The 12,430-nt window shown below is 43.8% G+C and overlaps 1 long non-coding RNA gene across 1 annotated transcript in view; it reads left to right on the top strand.

The window, feature by feature from the left end:
• Positions 1-384: 384 nt before the first annotated feature.
• Positions 385-12,430, top strand: part of LOC123380715 — a 30,459-nt gene continuing 18,413 nt past the window's right edge. Inside the window, exons 1-2 of the long non-coding RNA XR_006586784.1 lie at positions 385-596; positions 8,968-9,084. This is a non-coding gene — a long non-coding RNA (uncharacterized LOC123380715). The remainder of the gene's footprint in view (positions 597-8,967; positions 9,085-12,430) is intronic.

Raw genomic sequence — 12,430 nt, forward strand, 5'->3', positions numbered from 1 at the left:
GATATATAAACTATACTAATTATGTATCTGAAAACTACAACTATATATGTATACATATATACTTTTTGTTCTAGAAGATTCCACATTTGGGTCTTTTGTACTGAAAGCTGCACAGCTGTTTCTGTGCCTCTATCTTCTCCAAATAGAATGATTCATCTGCCATATGCCCGGTGCTTGGTAGGTCATGGTGTCCCCTGTAGCAATAATTTGGAACAATCTCCGTGCTGTCCTTCTGGACACACATTGGAGGACAGAGGCGGAAGTGAGAGGTCTTGGATCTTGGCTAAGAGACCATTTCCAAGTCCCCCCGGTCTTGGCATAGAGGCCAATGTCCCATCCCCAGCTGACCACGGATTTGTGCGGTTCTATCTGGTGAGGTTAGGATTTCAGCTGCAGACAGATGAACAGTGTGGAGTGGCTGTCAGCAGTGGGTAGACCACCTCCCAGGATTGCCCAGGCCTCCAGCAGAGTTCCAGCAGCATTGCTACATCTGCACAAGAGTCAGCCACACCTGGAGAAGGCATAATTTCTGAGCCCCAGGAGTCCCGCTCATTATTTTGGTGGACTTTTCAGTGAAGGATCGTACTTACCTGAAGGTGAGTACACAGATTCTGAGTGTACAGCTTGAGCTTTCCCTAAGCGTACTCATCCTTTCCTGAGCACCCCCTCAAGTAAGAGAATGTTACCATCACCCCAGAGATTCTTTTAATCTCCTCCACCTGCTATGCCTCAAGAGTAACCAGTTTCTTGACTTTTGAGACAGAGTATATTAGAATAGTTTCACCTGCTTCTGTACATTCTAGAATCATGCCCCGGGCACTGGGTTGGGTTGTCTGCCTTCTCTGTCAATGTTATGCCTGTGTGATTCGTCTATGTTGCTGTGGCTGTTCGTACATTCTCACTGCAGGATAGTAATCCAGTGGGGAGTGTACCACCATTTACCCTTTCTCCTGTTAATGTACTAGTCAATTTCTCCATGGGTGGCCAGGTCTTATCCATTGTACTCTTTGGTAGTTTCCAGTTTGGGGGATATCACAGAAAATGCTACCAGGGACGTTCTTGCACATGGTGAACATCTGTACACATTTCTGTTGGGTACGTACCTGGCAGTGAACTCGCTGCCACGTAGGACTATGGTCAACTTCAGTAGACACTTGGGCCTAACATTCATGGGGGCATTAATGAGACCCCTCAGCCATACTAAATGTAAAGGGTGTGAAGATTAAAAAAAAAAAAAGCTTGATGAACTAATTGAATTCTTTCCTTTTCTTATTGCACTGAGTTTTCCATCCTTTGTGCTGATTTCTGGGCACTAACACTGTGTCGAGGGCTGGACATGCCACTATCTTGTTCAGTCTGCATGATAACCCTGCGACTCTGGTACACTGGTACTATTTCCAATCTCTATTTTACAGATGAGAAAGCTGAGGCTGCTTATGACAGAGCCAGATTCAAACTTGACTGTTAACTCTTATGTATATACTATTGCCTTTCATCCATTCCATTTATGCTACTTTACAAAACCCAAGGAGCCTAATTCCTTTTCCTTGAGAGAGTCCAGGGGGTATCAGCCAATGGATTGTAATCTTCACATCCCTCCATCCTTAGATGTGTTTATGCAAAGATGAAAGGCAACTCAGGGTAGTTTATTTTAATTCAGTAATTCAACGCAGGTCAGTTTTTAAAGAGAATTAAAACTGATCTGAGCCCATTGGGACTTTTATATCAGTCCATTTTCTTTCCAGCCACCATCTAGTTTTCTGCACACACTTTAGGATGATGGACATTTAATTATCATGCCGATTTTATTGTTCAACAGCGCATGGGTGAAAGGGAGCCTTCACCTGCCCTCTGCACCTTTTAGCAAATTTACCTTATGGTATTTTGAGCTGGGAAAGTGAAAAGATAATTACCTATCTAATAGAGTTTATAAGAATGAGTGCAAATATTTCAGTGGTGCCTGTTTAATAAACAGGCCACTGAGATTTCAGGAGTCAGGCAAAAGTCACACTTGCCTTGATGCAATTAAAGTGGAATTATGCTTTAGGCTTGTTTTCTATTAAAAGTTTGCAAGATTTAACAGGTTGTAGTATTCTGTGATATATCATACTGCACAGCAGCATCTAGATATTACTTACAAATGGAATGTATGTAATTAAAAAAGGCAACTGGTTTATAGGAGCATCTTATGATAGTATAGCCAAGTTAATGACGATTGGGTGTGGGTACAATCCAATTAGCGGACTCTCTCATTTGGTAAATGCAACCTAATTTCCTGGCCAAGAAATGGTGGTGGGCCTGCTCTATACAAAGCCTCTTATCAAGAGCCCTGGGGTCTGGAAGGTGAAGAAGAAACAACCCCTTCTCTTCAGGAGCTCATACTGTCTTTGGAAAGATAGGTGGGTGAACAATGAAAGGTAATACGAGATAAGACAGTGTTGTACTAATGGGCGTCCTACAGATGTTAGGTTTTCTGCCTTGCCAGCACCCCTTTCTGGGAGAATATGCCCCACTTGCCTCAGGTAGGGTTTCCCTAGCAGCAGATCTTGAGACAAGAATGTGATCGCAGATAGTTCATTTTGGAAGGTGATCCTAGGAGCCGTGAAGGTAGTCAGTAAAGGGTGTGTTATCAAGCAGGTTAATACTGTGGGCAACTAAGGCTTGATTCTGCCAACCAGGTCAGGGACAGTGTGATGAGCACCCCACGTCATTAACCCAACAGAGCGCTACAGCTGGCTTATTAACCATCTCCCATCAAGTCTTTGGTGGAGAGTTTCGGTGGGGTATCAGTTCCCCAGCACACTTGACCTTCTCCGTGAGGCACCCAGGGAAAGCCCTCGGCAGAGTGCCTCAGGTGCTGGCAGTAGGGTGCCACTGGGTTGCTGTGCACAGGAATGGTGGGAGGAGGGGGACGCGGGCAGGGCATCCATAGCCCCTGTTGAAAGGCAGACCTCAGCAGATGGGCTTGTCTTAGGACAGCATCCGGTAGCCACAGTTGAGTGTACCTGGTGGGATGAGAAAATGGGATTCTCTGGGAATGTGGATAAGTGGCAGAGACCTGCTGAGGAGGCACTGGACATTTGTCTGCCAGGAGGATGGGAGCTAGGGTAGAGGCTGCAGGAAGCCTGAAGGCAAGGAGTAGGGGAATGTGGGTAGATGGAAGAGGTTTGCGGAGAATGTCAGTCTGTGGAGGGAAGCTGGTGGATGGGGGAGAGAGACATGGAAGGGAACAGGAGAGAGCTGTGAGTCCGGGAGACCTTGGGGAGCCAGCAGGCTTGAATCCCTAGTTGGTGGTTTGAGTCCTAGTGTGGCTTGGCTGCCTTTTATTTCCTGTCCTTAGAAGCTGGTGCGACTGCACAATGTCCTCCCGGTACACATCCCCTTACCTAAGCTACCTCGAGAGGGTTCCTGCTCCTTGTAAGCAGTCGGTCTCCAGGACGAATGTGCCAAGGGTACCAGCACAAGAGGTGCACTGGAAGTGATGTTTGATCTGGGTCTCTGCAGAGAGGGAAGGAGTGGGGAGGGCGTTGCTGGCAGAGGGTCCAGCATAATCAACGGCATGAGACTTTGTGTCCTGTTGGAGCAAGGAGACCCCTGCTTCAGACATACCTTAGGATCCTGGAAGAATGTGGTGATGGGCCCCAAACGGGAAGAGCTCTGAGGGCCACGTTAGGAGCTTACACTGTATTTAGTAGGTGCTATTGGGAGACACTGGAACTTTCACAGGAGGGGACTACCACAGTGATTAAGATCAAGGGCCTCAGAATTAGGCAGATTTGAGTTTCAGTCTAGGCTCTCCACTGCATAATAGTGTGACCTTGGACCATTTCTTCATCTTTCAAAAACTCCTTTTCTATAAAATGGAGTTAACAATAGCTCCTACCTCATAAGATTCTTATGAGGGTCATATGTGATTATGCACATAAAATACTCAAACCAGTGTCTGATGCCTCATAAGTGTTCAATAAATGTCATAATATAATGTCATTCTCCAAGAACTATAGTTTAAAGAGTAGCTTTTCCTTGGGGCGCCTGGGTGGCTCAGTCGGTTAAGTGTCTGACTTTGACTCAGGTCATGATCTCACGGTTCATGAATTCGAACCCTGCACTGGGCTGTGTGCTGACAGCTCAGAACTGGAGCCTGCTTCGGATTCTGTGTCTCCCTTTCTATCTGCCCTTCCCCTGCTCACACACTATCACTCTCTCAAAAATAAATAAACATTAAAGACTAGCGATTCCAGGAGCAGGTGGAGTGAACAGGATACTACTCTTCATAAAATGAGAGCCTGAACTGTTAGTGTGGCTGAGGCGAAGGGAATGAATTTGTTTTAGGATTATCAGATTGGGAGGAACAGAAAGCCCGATTCACACTAACATCAAATAAAGAGAAGTATAGGTATATTTAGGTAGAGAGCTCAGCAGTAAATGCAACCTTCGGGCAGAGCTTGATCCGTCAACAGTGTCACTGGAGACCTGGCTCCTTTTTAGATTTCTGATCTTCTCCAGTTGGGTTTCCCCTAGAACCAGTGCTCTCTTATCCACCAGTGAGGGAGAGAGCGTGCACTTCAGCAGTTCCCGTAGAAGACTGAGGATATTCCTTTCCTTGGCGCTTTCCTCAACCATCGCTTTGCATTTCACTGGTCTGAACTGGGTCTTGTGCCCAACTCCTGAAGGATGGCTGTATACAGGAAGGATGAGCCGTGCTTACTCTTTATACCCATTGGTGCCCACTCCTGGGGCTGGTGGTGGCCAGACTGACCCAACTGAACAGCATGATTGGGAAATTCAGGGTCCTGTTAGGAAGGGGAACGTGAGGGAGTGGAGAGTGGTAGGGTCACAACCACTACAGGAATCAAGACACATTTTCTAAGGGTCATGAGTGTGGTATGGAGACACTGGGTGGGAGGGAGGTGAGACAGAGGTGGAAGACAATATGGAAGTTTCAGGCATGGGCATCTGGTAAACAGGTTATTGACCGTGACCATACAAACAGGATAGGTTTTATGGAGAGTAGGTGGGGAACAGGCTACTTTGTTTAATTTTAAATGTATTGACTTCTGGTTACCCATTGATTACTCTTACTGGTTACAGAATGAGATTAATTTTAATGAATGGCATGGGCACACAAACCACCCTGAAGAAGCGCTTCGTGTCAACTTTGAAGTAGAAATCATAAACGCGAAGAAATGTTTGTGTGCTTTCAATTTCAAGCGTTCGCGAGCTTGCAATTTTAGGACAAGTGTGCACTGGCACGTTAGACCCGTGTTCCCTGGGGGCTTTCTGGCTTGTTCCTGTCAGGATTGTGCACACATTCTCTGAAAGGCTCAGGCTTTACAGAGACAGCAGGAACAGAATAGGTCCTCTGAGGGGGTCTGTCCCCACTGTGAGCATTCCCTCTATGCAAATGGAGCTTTGGTCCCGGCTATTGAAAATGGAATGCTTAATGCAGTCTCATAAATCCTTAGTGGCACCTGAATGGTCTGAAAAAGAGATTGCTTTATGAGGACCAGAGAATAATTTATTTTCAGTAGGTTGAAGTCCAAGGGCATTAGACTCAAATCATGTGGGGGCAAAGCGCCCTGAACTAGGAATCCGAAGTCCTGACTGCAGCCCTGGCTTTACCCCTGACCAGTCTTACCGGTTTGGGAGAAACAGGAAAGCTTTGTGTCTCCCGCTTTCGCTGTGAGACAGCAGCAATGAACTGGATTTCTACTGTACGTTCTCTCAGGTGTGATGGTCTGTAATTCTAATGCTTTTCTTAGCCATAAAAACCTCACCTTGGGGTGCCTGGGTGGCGCAGTCGGTTAAGCGTCCAACTTCAGCCAGGTCACGATCTCGCGGTCTGTGAGTTCGAGCCCCGCGTCGGGCTCTGGGCTGACAGCTCAGAGCCTGGAGCCTGTTTCCGATTCTGTGTCTCCCTCTCTCTCTGCCCCTCGCCCGTTCATGCTCTGTCTCTCTCTGTCCCAAAAATAAATAAACGTTGAAAAAAAAATTAAAAAAAAAAAAAACAAAAACAAAAAAAAACAAAAAAAAAAACCTCACCTAGGAGAAGCTGAATGATGAGTAGATGCAAGATACGGGTTGTTTTACACATATGCCACCAAAAAAGTACAAAAGGGCAATATGGAAAGGCATAGCCCTTATGTTCCTTGGCGAGTTAATGGTGTAGCAAAATTACCATGTCTGTATCTATCTAGAAATATTCATTGGCCAAGGAGCTAATGGGTCTGAAACAAATTTTCAAAACCGTGAACATGAGAAGCATGGTATTTATTCCTGAGGATACGGAAAGGTGTTCATTACCAAACAGTGATGAAGGGATTCTTACTAGTGTGAAATCCATCAGGAGACCACATTTTGATGCAATGTGCTTCCAAGGCTCTTGATAAATCACTCAGATCTTAGGTGCTGTATAGGAAACAGTCTCTTGCGATGTTCCTTCTTCCTTGTGTTTTGATTATAATATGGCTTCTGAATGGTTAACGTTCCCTGGGGGAAAGTCTCTCGTGACATATCTAACTTGAATCTTATGAAGTTGGGCATAAAATGGTTAATGGAAAAAACATAGGTTGCTACACTCTCGGGTGTGATTAATCAAATAAGACTAAAGACATTATTAAGTTCATGAATTCTTTTGAGGTTACGTGTAATTTGGATGTTCGCTCTTGCCAAAGACAAAGGATATAGAAAACAGAACTCAGACAGTATAGCTGATTGAGTCCAGAAGCATGCATTTTGCCAAGCCCCATTTAGCAATATCAGTAATCCTAGAGATCTACAGTTGTTAGTTGAAGTAGGGATGCTAAAAGCGAGAGAAAATTCAGTTCATGGTGATTTTGTTTTTGAAGCCTAAATTCTGAGCAGCTGAGGTCAAGACCGTGCATTCTTGACAGCTGTCGTGAAAAGCCCAGCTATGAGGAAGAAACCAATGGAGCATAGACCAGAATGATGATGTGGATTATTTTCTTTCTTTCATTCACTCATTTATTCATTTATCTGCTTTGATGGATTCGGTTTCAGATGTGCCAGGTTTGAGTTCTCCCCTAGCACACTCGGAGGGAGGTGACAAGTAGTCATGAGACAGCTACTACCCTTTGGTGAGGGCGTGTCCAATGGCCCAGGGGGTCCAAGCTTCTTGAGAGGTTATTCCAGGCTAAGCCACATTATCCCCCCTTTCAGAAAAAAGGGCAGAAACCTATAGAGCTCAAATCGATGGCCCTAAATCACACAATTAGGAAGATAGAAAAAGCCAGATATTTTTTTTTTAAAAAAAGCTTTTTGTAATATTTTATTATAGAACATTTCAGACATACACAAAAGGAGAAAAATAACCTATTGGACCTTAGTGTGTAGTGTCACTTAGCTCCAGTAATTATTAGGTTATCTTGTTTTATCTGTACCTGCCATTGGATCATTTTGGTGGCAAACACCACTTCATATGTAAATATTTCAATGTGTCTCTAAAAGATAAGGGCTTAAAAAACCCCTCCAATCTTATCTCCCCACATTAACGAGAATTCCTTAGCAGGAATGTCCAGCAGACAATGTTCATTGTCTCCTACTTCAAACTTCTGTTCAAATCAGGGTCTAAGAGGGTCACATGTTACAATAAAGTGATAGGTTTCTTGTCTTTTTAATCCATGGTTTTCTCCTTGTGCTCTGACAAATTGTTTGCTGAAGAAATACATGGAGGTTTACGTCTCTATTCCCCCCCACCACCCCCGTCCTTTTTTTTCTTCCCACAGGGAACTACTTTCAAGTATTTATTAGTCTGTAATACCTTTTTATGCCTTGTAGACATACATACATGTATTTCATGTGTATCAGTGTATGCCCTGGTGATCCCTCTGAGTTGAGGATATAGATCGACCTAATCCTCCTAGTTGCTATCTGGTAATTTCATGGATGGGTCCCTGTACTACAGTGTATCCCAATGAGGCTATTTTGGATTCTTTTTTTTTTTTTTTTTTTTTGTAATCTCTGAATCTGACTATGGAACATAGTTGAAAAGACAGGCTCAAAATCTTTCTGTTCTGTGGTCCTGGAAAAAATGATACACACAAAAACCATTAGTATTTGTAGAGTGCTTGATTTCTTTGCTAAATATTTTCATACCCCTTTTCTTGTACAACTTTGTAACTTAGGAGTTAAAAAATGTTTCTCTTACTCACTGGAAAGTAGGCTTGGTATAGGAATGAAAATTCTATTTTGGAATTATTATTACTCCAATCTGTTTTTTTTTTTAAGTTTATTTATTTTGAAAGAGAGCATGAACAGGGGAGGAGCAGAGAGAGAGGAAGAGAGAGAATCCCAAGCAGGTCCTGTGTTGTCAGCACAGAGCCTGATGCCGGCTTGAACTCATGAACTGTGAGATTGTGACCTGAGCCAAATCAATAGTTGGATGCTTAACCCACTGGGGCACCCAGGCACCCCTTACTCCAATCTGTTTTCTTTTAAAGTTTATTTATTTTTGAGAGAGAGAGAAAGAGAGCTAGAGTGCAAGTGGGGGAGGGGGAGAGGGAGAGAGGGAACATCTCCAGCAGGCTTTGCACTGACAGTGAAGAGCCCCATGCAGGGCTGGAACTCACAAACTGTGAGATCATGACCTGAGCCAAAATCAAGAGTCAGATGCTTAATTGACTGAGCCACCCAGGCACCCCCATTTTAAAGCATTTATCTACACAGCTCCCAGTGGCAATATTATCAATGGTTCCATTGGTGGGGAACCCCTGCAAGAAAGCTGTATTGTCCCTCAAGGGCATGAAGGGCAATGGATCTGGCAGTGAGAAGTATGAGCCAGAATCAAGGGGACAGAGGCAAAGGCTGGTCATGTTTGGTAAGAGCCAAGGAAGGAGATGATTTGCCTTTGGGGATTATAAAGACACAGGAAGCCTAATTAGTTCAGGAGCCCAAACTGGAAAACTGAGGCTGACCTTGCCTCTCTTATATATTATATTCTTACTATAGAGCTGCACCCCCACCCTGATGCCCATGACCAGATGCTGTTGCTGAGACCCAGATGGTTTCAGATGCTGTTACCAAGATCCTGACAGTACCTGCCATGTGCAAAGAAGAACAAAACAGGTCAGTCTAAGTTACTGAAAACTGTGCATGGCGTCCTACTAATATAGTAGGTTGAACCAAATGAGATTGCCATTATGTCTATTTTTGATCCACAAAAGTGCCAAATTTGTTATATACATAAAATGAAATGTCATTCAGTCTTAAAGGGAAGAAATCCTGTCACCTGCTTCAACATGGATGAACCTTGAGGACATTACGCTCAGTGAAACAGAGTAAATACTCTGATTCCACGTACAGGAGATACTTAGTCAAAATCAGAAACAGAAAGTGAAACGGTGGTTTCCATGAGAGGGGGAAGGGGCAATTACTGTTTGATGGGTACAGAGTTTCAGTTTTACAAGATGGAGTCTGGAGATGTATGGTGGTGATGGCTGTACAAATTTGTGAATGTATTTAACCCCACCGAATGGTACACCTAAAAATGGTTAAGATGGCAAAGTTATGTGTATTTTTTCCACAATAAAACATGGAGAAAAAGTGCCAAATTTTATATTTGGCATATTTTAACTGTATGAGACAACTTAAATTCGGCCAGCCATTTTCCCTAGGAATAAACAGACCCAGCTGTCTTACCTGGTAAGTAGACTTGAGTTAATGAGCAGGAAAGACTCTGTTGCCGCATTTATTTTCTGGAGTTGTTGAATGGTAATTTTGAACTTCTAGAGATGCACACAAATACAGTAATTGGTACTTGGGTAGTTTATTCTTTCTGTAATCATGACCCCTCTAAATGCTGACCTGTGTCATCATCTGTCCCGTGGGAATGCTAGCATCTACCTTGTTGTATAGGAATATCCACTTAGAGTTGGACGACAGTAATATCATTAATGTATTAGTAATGGAAAAATAGTTTAAATCTGAATTGCCCATAGAAACTGCCATAGAATCCCTATGTTATACACCTGAAACTAAGAAAACACTGTATATTAACTATGCTGGACTTAAGATTAAAAATAAAACACACTGCCATAGACAGAATCATTTAAGTCGAACTCCCTTAACAGATGATGATAATATTAGAGCATTTTTAAAAAACACTTTCAAACAGACAAAATTCTTGCAAACGATGGAAGTATGCCAAGCGTATTATTCAGACTTTTCTAGAGACATGATGAAAAATGTCTCCGATGATGATAATGTCGAGGCTTGAAATTGTGCAAGAGGGTAGGAGGCGGTTAATGGGGCTTATTTGTGTATCGGAACACATTTATGTCTTAATGAAGTCTCGCAAGTAGTAGGAGAAAATCCACCAGCCTATTGTACCTTTTTTTTTCTTTCTTTCAGGCTCTGGGTTTCCAAGAGCTGTTTTTCTCCTTTTATAGACCCTTTCAGTCGGTCTTGTGGATATGGAATGGCATCATTTCCCTGCCTCTGTCTCTTTCCCTTTCAACCTGTTGTCTCTAATAGTCATTGTTACAGTCACGGTGACTTTGAATACTACAATTCTGATCATCGCATTACTCCCTGATGATGAGGCTCATCCATACCCACGTAATAAGGCCTAGAGCTTTCATATCTGAATCCAGGCCTTTCCTCCTCTGGAAGCAGAGAGGTATGAAGGAGCTGGACGGCCTGTGTTGTACGCATGAAGAGCTGAGAACGGTGCCTGGCATGAGGGACACTGAGCCGTGAGGACGATCTGACTCTGCCATACCTTCTGTCTCCTCTCCATCCTCAAGCCCTCCGTATTCTCATTCTCACGACAGCCCATGGAGCTGGGATTTTTGAAATGAACTCCTTTTTATAGTGAGCCATGGGACTCCTACTATATCGGAGTCAGTTGGGATGCTTTTAAAACCACTGCTGCTGGAACCCACACCTTGAGATTCTGATATAATTAGTTTGGAGAGGGACCCAAGCACTGGTTTTTATTTTTTTTAAGCCTCTGGTTGATGCCGATGTGCAGGTAGAGAGGCAGAGTTCCGGGTTTGGCGATTTGCTCAAAGTTCTCCTCGATCACAGACCAGTGGGCTCTAGCTGCCCTCCTCACCCTGCTGGGCTCCTAGCTGTTCGGCCCTCGCTCTTCCTATTTCTGGCCCTGGTGTCTTTGCCAGCATTGCTTCTTCCACCCCATGGAAACCCCATTCCCTCACTTCTTCACGCAGTGAATTTTCCCCTTTCAACTCTTAGCTCATGATGCTCTTGGGCACACATCACCACGTACTGTAATGTGTTCACTAGTTTGGTTCTCCTGGACTCAGCTCTTCGCAGGCAGGCCCATCTCCTGCCTTTAGGGGCCCAGCACAGGGACTGGCATCGAGTAGATGCCAAGAAGTGTTTGGCGAATCAAAGAATGGATGAATGGCTGAGTGCTTTTGGGTCAGATTCTTCCTGTAGAGGAGCCGGATACCTGTTCAGAGTCCCTAAGTTTTTCTTTTAGGGGATTAGGGGATTAGTTCCACCCCACCCCTACCTCCCCCCCTCCCCCCGCCTTTCTTTGTAATTGGCCCCGTTCTTTTTTCCCTCTGCTGGACTTCTGGGAAGAGGAGTTCTAAAGGCCCGTTATAAACATCACCTGTGTTCTCCTCCACTTGATATCTTGTAAGTCAAATCCTTAATGTAGTTGTAGGAAATGAGTCTTAGTCTTTACTTCCCCTCTGCGTCTTCGGAGGGAGGGTGCATAACAAAAACGCAGTTTCTTACCTTGTCATTCAAGAAAAAATTTGGCCATCTTCCTTTCCTAAGAATTCCCGAGTCTCTGAGAAAGACCATGGAACCTGTTAAAAGCAACAGTTCTTGAGAAGAGACTGAAATTTTACCCTTGAGAACAGAAGACTGTGGGCATCCTTTTCCAGAGTTACTCTCCCAACCTCCAGCCAAGGAGTGTCGGTGGTATCCTGTGGTTCTAAGCTTTGGGGGGGTTTGCTGACGTTAAGAGCCTGGTGATCAAGGAGGGGCCCTTGCAAAGTTAAGGTGCCCATTCTGCTTGGAAAACCCCGTTAAAATACTCTAAATGTCCAAAATAAGATCCCCCCCGAATCAACAAAAGGTTTTACTTTCAACTATAAGATTTATTATTTTATAAAAAGAGTTGAAACGGGGGCATGCAACAGATTATTTACTGCATCTGAGAGAGAAATTACATTGCTTTCAGGTTTTCATCAAGAGAAGTTGATTCTCTTTTTGTGTGTGAAGCCACTAGGGATTATAGTTTTGACATGGTAAAGAATATTTTCTTACTGTGTTGACTATTCACGTTACAAAATTACCATAAACTATGAATAAACATTAATGGGGATGTTAGAATGGTTATTCTCTCAGATCCTCAGGGTGTGTTCGTGGGAAGCTCATTCTGGCAGCCTTAATAAGTTCTAATTCTTCTAATAAAACAAAGGTGTCGAGAAAG

Source organism: Felis catus, chromosome D2 (genome assembly GCF_018350175.1).
Source record: "Felis catus isolate Fca126 chromosome D2, F.catus_Fca126_mat1.0, whole genome shotgun sequence".
NCBI lineage: Eukaryota > Metazoa > Chordata > Mammalia > Carnivora > Felidae > Felis > Felis catus.